Here is a 6,337-nt window from a genome sequence, read left to right on the forward strand (position 1 = left end):
TATGTATTTCATTATTATCTTATTTATTCAAGACACTTAAATGTAATGACCACTGAAAACAAAATTCAATTGCAAGAAAGTGAAATGCCCCAAAAGAAAAACAGTAACATTTAATGATTGAATTACAGGTGAAATTTAAGACGCAAAAAGAAATATAAAAAGGGTATAAGAACAAACCGCAAGGGAGGAACTAAGAATTTCGAGACGAAAACTCTGAAACTAAATTAAGATTCGAGGAAAGTATATATAGTCACGCACACTGTAAAAAGGATTAAAAAGACACGAAGAAAATATAATATCGAACTGGAGTGCATGCTAAAAAAGTACAATACAAAATGTTTTACAGAGCCACTCAGCATGCGATGTTTCGAAAGAAGCACTCCCCCCTCCATCAGATATACAGCGATTCACTGTACGAAAAAGTCTCAAAAGTGTCCCCAAAACTTCTCGCTCCATCGCCCCCGCATCGCCCCTTTTCGTTGCATCGCCCCCCTGAAAAACAAAATCGCCCCCTGGGGGGCAATATCGCCCAGGTTAAGAACCACTGGATTGGAAGACCCACACAGTCCCTTTCAGCCCTTTGGTTTTGTTTCTTTGTTTTACTGTGCAACCACAGTGAAGCCTACTGGTTAGTGTAGTCTTCCTTTCCCTCCTGGTGCCTTATAGATGGGCTGTACTGATGTTGTTTCCAGCCTTCGTGGCTATGTTGAAACCCACGAGTTAAAGATCATCAGAACGGTTTCCCAATATTTGCACTGCTTGCGTTGCATCTGGACTCTGTCCAGATCTGGCTCTAGGCTAGAGTGTGCACCGAAGAAAGCAATGATAGTAAAGAGTATGTAAACCAAGTCCCCTTGCAATCAGTGGGAAAAAAGCTGAAGCAATGTAGAACATAGCTTCATAGGAAGAAAGAGACCTTGGAGATCTTGTACTGCAGCCTTCTGCTCAAGGCAGGAGCTTTATACCACCCCAGTCAAATGGTTATCCTTAAATTGGAGAGACATACAAGTAGCCTTCAAGAAATGTCGTCTTGCCGAAGTCGGAACAAGCTTGCTCTGCTGCTCCAAACTAGAGAGAGAGGAGACGGAAGGTGCCTGAATGTCAGCAAACTCCCCAAGAGAAAGATCTCTTTGGCAGACGATTCGGAGGCTCTCCTTTGGTGGAAGGAGATCTTCTATGGTAGATCTTCTAAAGTGGGATGCTATATTGTACCACTGTCCGAATTTGCAGGCCTTGCACCAAGCACTGGGCTGGGGCTAGGTAGCGGTGGCGTCCCAAATCCCTTCTACTTCTGTAATCTGATGATGAGGCTGGTTTAAAAACTGTCACGGGAGGAATTCTGAGCACGATTCTTGCAGGTGAACAGCTCCACCTAGTGCCTCCATCTAACTGCCTAACTCAGCAATGCTGGCTGTGGAATTCTGGGAGTTGAAGTCCACATGCCTTAAAATTGTCAAGGTTGAGAAACACTGGAACTGCTTTCATGAATACGTCTGACTGCTCAGAGCAGTTCAACGGGGGAAACTCGGCTTTTAAAGATGCTGTGTAAATGCCAAAGAAAACCTGCCAGAGACCAAAGACCTGTCTCAGCTTTGGCCAAGTTGTTGAGGTCTCCTGAAAGAGCACAGAGGGAGAGCCCTCGTGTAAGAGGGTCACCTCTTCAGAGAGTCCAGCTGCAGCTGTCTGAGATGTTCTTGGAAGTATCCAGAAGCTTCTTCTTTTTTGAAGGAACCATGAAAGAATGAGAGCCAGCAGGAACAAAAATGGAAAGGAGGCAATGCTTTCCTGTTGTGGAAGGAGCCCTCTGCTACCATCTCCCCCAATGAAAAACTTGCAGAAAGATGCCAAAAACTTGAGAGAAAGATGCCAAAGCTTTGACTCAGCTCTGAAGATGGTTCTTCTTTGACACTGTCATCCTCTTCAGGATCTGTTAATTCAAAAGACTGATGTTCATCTTAATGACACAATGAGGCTAATATCTGAATCCCCAAATCCACACCACTCTGGCTCCGTGTTCTTTCTAACACGGCCCCTCCGGATCTCAGGTGACACAAACAGACAGCTGGAAAGAAGAATAAGATCAACAGGCCATCCTATCCTAGAGATCTACTGATACATAAAATATTAAGACTCTCTACTTTCCACCAGGCTTAAGTCTAAGAAACCAATTTGGGATAATATACAGAACCACCGTGTTATGATCTAGGTCAGGGCTTTCCAAAACTTGGTAACTTTTAAGATTTGTGGACTAACTCCCAGAATTCCTCAGCCAGCATGTCAACAAATCTTAAAGTTGCCAAGTTTGGAAAGCCCTGATCTAGATGAAGAAGGGCGATTAAAATGGGTAACCTTTAATAACTATAACCCAACAGATCATGCAGGTTCAACAAAACCACTTCCAGGAATGCAGCTGCCCTGAAAAATATGGAGCTACTTGAATAGAATCAGGCCAGGCAATGCCAGGACTAAGACAAAACTCTTTAAGTGGGGAATGGCCCAAAGCCCACATTGGGCTGGTGCATTGGAATAATCAATAACATATATAGTTTGAGAATGTCCCCTCAGGAAATTTCGAGGCATCTTGGATGATCTCTTTGCAGCCACACCAGAAGCAGCTAAATGGTTAGCTTCCTTTGTTGTTGTTGTTAATTGCGAAGTCGTGTCCGACCCATCGCGACCCCATGGACAATGTTCCTCCAGGTCTTCCTGTCCTCTCCCATCTTCTGGAGTCCATTTAAGTTCACACCTACTGGTTCAGTGACTCCATCCAGCCATCTCATTCTCTGTCGTCCCTATTGCCCTCAATCTTTCCCAGCATCAGGCTCTTCTCCAGTGAGTCCTTCCTTCTCATTAGGTGGCCAAAGTACTTGAGTTTCAACTTCAGGATCTGGCCTTCTAAAAAGCAGTCGGGGTTGATCTCTTCTAGGACTGACTGGTTTGAATGCCTTGCAGTCCAAGGGATGGCAAATTATAGCATCTATCCTATTGTGACTCTATGGCGCTATATTATGGTGACAGTATCAAGGTTTTATCTTAATGTAATTTTATCTCATATATTGTAACGTCCACATATTTATATATGTGCATTAAGAAAGTATTCAGACCCCCTTCACTGTTGTCAATTTAGTTACACTGCAGCCCGATTCTACAGTTGTTGAAATTCATTATTTTTTTTATTAATCTACACCAGGGGTATCAAACTGCTAGCCCGTGGGCCAGTTGCGTCATACGGCGGCTGCGCCCACCCCAGCTTCGGTAATGCAAAAAAAGACACGATACGCCGTGACATGTCACTTGATGTGGTGAGTTTGACACCTGTGATCTACACAGTACCTCATAATGACAAAGTGAAAACAGAATTTTAGAAATGTCTGTAAATGTATTAAAAGGAAAGAAACTAAAATATCACATTGGCATAAGTATTCAGACCCTTCACTTAGTACTTTGCTGAAGCACCTTTGGCAGCAATTACAGCCTCGAGTCTTTTTGGGTGTGACGCGGCAAGCTTTGGACACCTGGATTGGGGGATTTTCTGCCCTTCTTCTTTGCAAATCCTCTCAAGCTCAGTCAGGTTGACCGTCGATGAGGGTAACCGTTGATGGACAACCATTTTCAGGTCTCTCCAGAGATGTTTAACAGGATTCAACTCAGGGCTCTGGTTGGGCCACACTAGGACATTCAGAGTTGTCCCTAAGCCATTCCTGTGTTGTCTTGGCTGTGAACTTAGGATTGTTGTCCCCTTGGAAAGTGAACCTTTAGCCCAGTCCGAGATCCTGAGCCCTATGGAACAGGTTTTCATTGAGGACATCCCTGTACTTTGTTCCATTCAGCTTTCCCTCAAACCTGTCCAGTCTCCCAGTCCGTGCTGCTGAAAAACACCCCTACAGCATGATACTGTTATCACCATGCTGGGATGATACTGAGCAGGTGATGAGTGGTGCCTAGTTTCCTCCAGACATAACGTTTAGAATTGAGGCCAAACAGTTCAATCTTGGTTTCATCCAATCAGAGAACCTTGTTCCTCACAGTTTGAGAGTCCTTCAGGTGCTTTTTTTGCAAACTCCAAGCTGGCTTTCATGTGTTTTGCACTCAGGCTTCCATCTAGCCACTTGGCCATAAAGCCCAGATCAGTGGAGAGCTGCAGTGATGGTTGATCTTCTGGAACTCTGTCCCATCTCCACACAGGATCTCTGGAGCTCAGTCAGAGTGACCATCAGATTCTTGGTCACCTCTCTTACTAAGGCCCTTCTCCCCTGATTGTTCAGTTTGACCAGGCGACCAGCTCTTGGAAGAGTCCTGGTTGTGCAAAAATTCTTTTATTTGAGAATTATGGAGGCCACTGTGCTCTTAGGAACCTTCAGTGCAGCAGAAATTTTATTGTAGTCTTCCCCAGATCTGTGTCTTGTAATAAGCCTGTCTCTGAGCTCTGCAGGCAGTTCCTTTGACCTCATGGCTTTTGCTCTGCTACAGTATGCATTGTCAGCTGTGAGGCCTTCTATAGAGAGGTGTGTGCCTTTCCAAATTACGTCCCATCAATTTAATTTACCACAGGTCAACTCTAATCAAGGTATAAAAACATGTCAGCAATGATCAAGAGAAATGGGAGGCAGCTGAGCTAAATTACAAGTATTGTTGCAAAGGGTCTGAATACTTGTGCCAATGTGATATTTTGTTTTTTTTTCTTTTTAATAAATTTATAGACATTTGTAAAATTCTGTTTTCACTTTGTCATTAGAGTGTAGATTAATGAGAAAAAAAATGAATTTCAACAACTGTAGAATCAGGCTGCAGCAAAACAAAACTGACAAAAGTGAAGGGAGTCTGAATTCTTTCTGAATGCACACACGCACACACACACATACACACACGTTTGCTGATGTTCTGCTTAAACTTAACATTTGTGTTTGTACATTTTATACCAGTGATTGCATGACCAAATGCTAAATAAACAATAGTTCAAAATCAAGTCATGCCAGCAGGACATAGAACAGACTTTAACCAAGTTAACATGGTTACTACATGAAGTTCTCAATTTATAGCCATTCATTTTTATGACCATTGTAAATTACAACAGCACCGAAAAAAGAGATTTATGATGACTCCTTGTACTTACAACTCTCTCAGCATCCCCACTGGTCAAGGTGATCAAAATTATGCCACTTGGCAATTGGTCTGTGTTTATAACAGTTGCAGTGTCCCAGCTTCCTACAAGCAGAGTCAATGGGGGAAGCCGAATTTGCTTAAAGACTGCATGATTCACTTAACAACTGCAGGTATTGCCTAACATCCTTCACAAAAAAGGTTGTAAAATTGGGCATGGCCCACTTAACAACTGCCTTGCTTTGCAGCAGAAATTCTGGTTCCAATTGGTGGTTGTAATGGCCACGTCATGTGACGTGTCACAACATATTGAGACTTTTTTCCCCTTGCTGGAGCTGGGGTGGGCATGGCTTCTGTGTGACGCATCCGGCCCGTGGGCCAGCAGTTTGACACCCCTGATGTATAGTTTCCCACCCACTTGAAAGTATCTTATCATAGAAAAACTATACCAAAAAATCTTCACAAATGTATTGAAATCTGTCACACAGAAAAAAAGCTGGGCTGAAAGCAAAGAAAGGGTGATCACCACAAACTTTCTGATGGTTGATTCTTGCTGCAGGATAGAGCTCGGAATGCCAGACAATTTTTCCAGCTGGACATGTATGACTTGACATCAAGGGCAATTGATAGGAAGTAACAAATGTGCAGAGCCAGCAATCCAATGTTTTGAAGACGAGGAAGAGGAGGAGCCAGAGTAAGAGGAAGGAAAGAAAGTTTATCAAAAATGCAGATCAGTAGGTTAACATATTCTTTAAGAGGGATCTCCAAACTTGGCAACTTTTGGACTTCAATGCTCAGGTCCCATGGCTGGTCACTGAAGCCCCCAAGTCTTAAAAGTTGCCCAGTATGGAGAGCTCCACTTTGGAAGAAGAAGTCAGAAAGGATAGAAGAGAGATTTAGACTGGAAATAATAGAATCAATTTGGCAAAGGCAACACACTCTTTAAAGAGGAAACAGTTCAAATTTATAATGATGGGATGGGAGATCCCAGGCTTGATAACAGCCCACAGGAAAAGGACTTTGGAACAGTAAACAATTTGTGCCAGCAGGGTGATGTGGCTGTAAAATAAAGTCAGATGCAGTTTCGAGCTGCCTCATCAAAAGTGTAATTTTCGAACCACAGAGGGCAAGCATTAGGCACCGTCCTGCTTTGATGAAATCCCCCTCAACTTCTGAGCACAACTTAGCGACCCTCTTCAAAGGATGCTTGAAGGATGCTGTGCGGGGGGGGCCGATT

Source organism: Crotalus tigris, unplaced genomic scaffold (genome assembly GCF_016545835.1).
Source record: "Crotalus tigris isolate CLP2741 ecotype Arizona unplaced genomic scaffold, ASM1654583v1 scf7180000023720.1715460, whole genome shotgun sequence".
NCBI classification, from domain to species: Eukaryota; Metazoa; Chordata; class Lepidosauria; order Squamata; family Viperidae; genus Crotalus; species Crotalus tigris.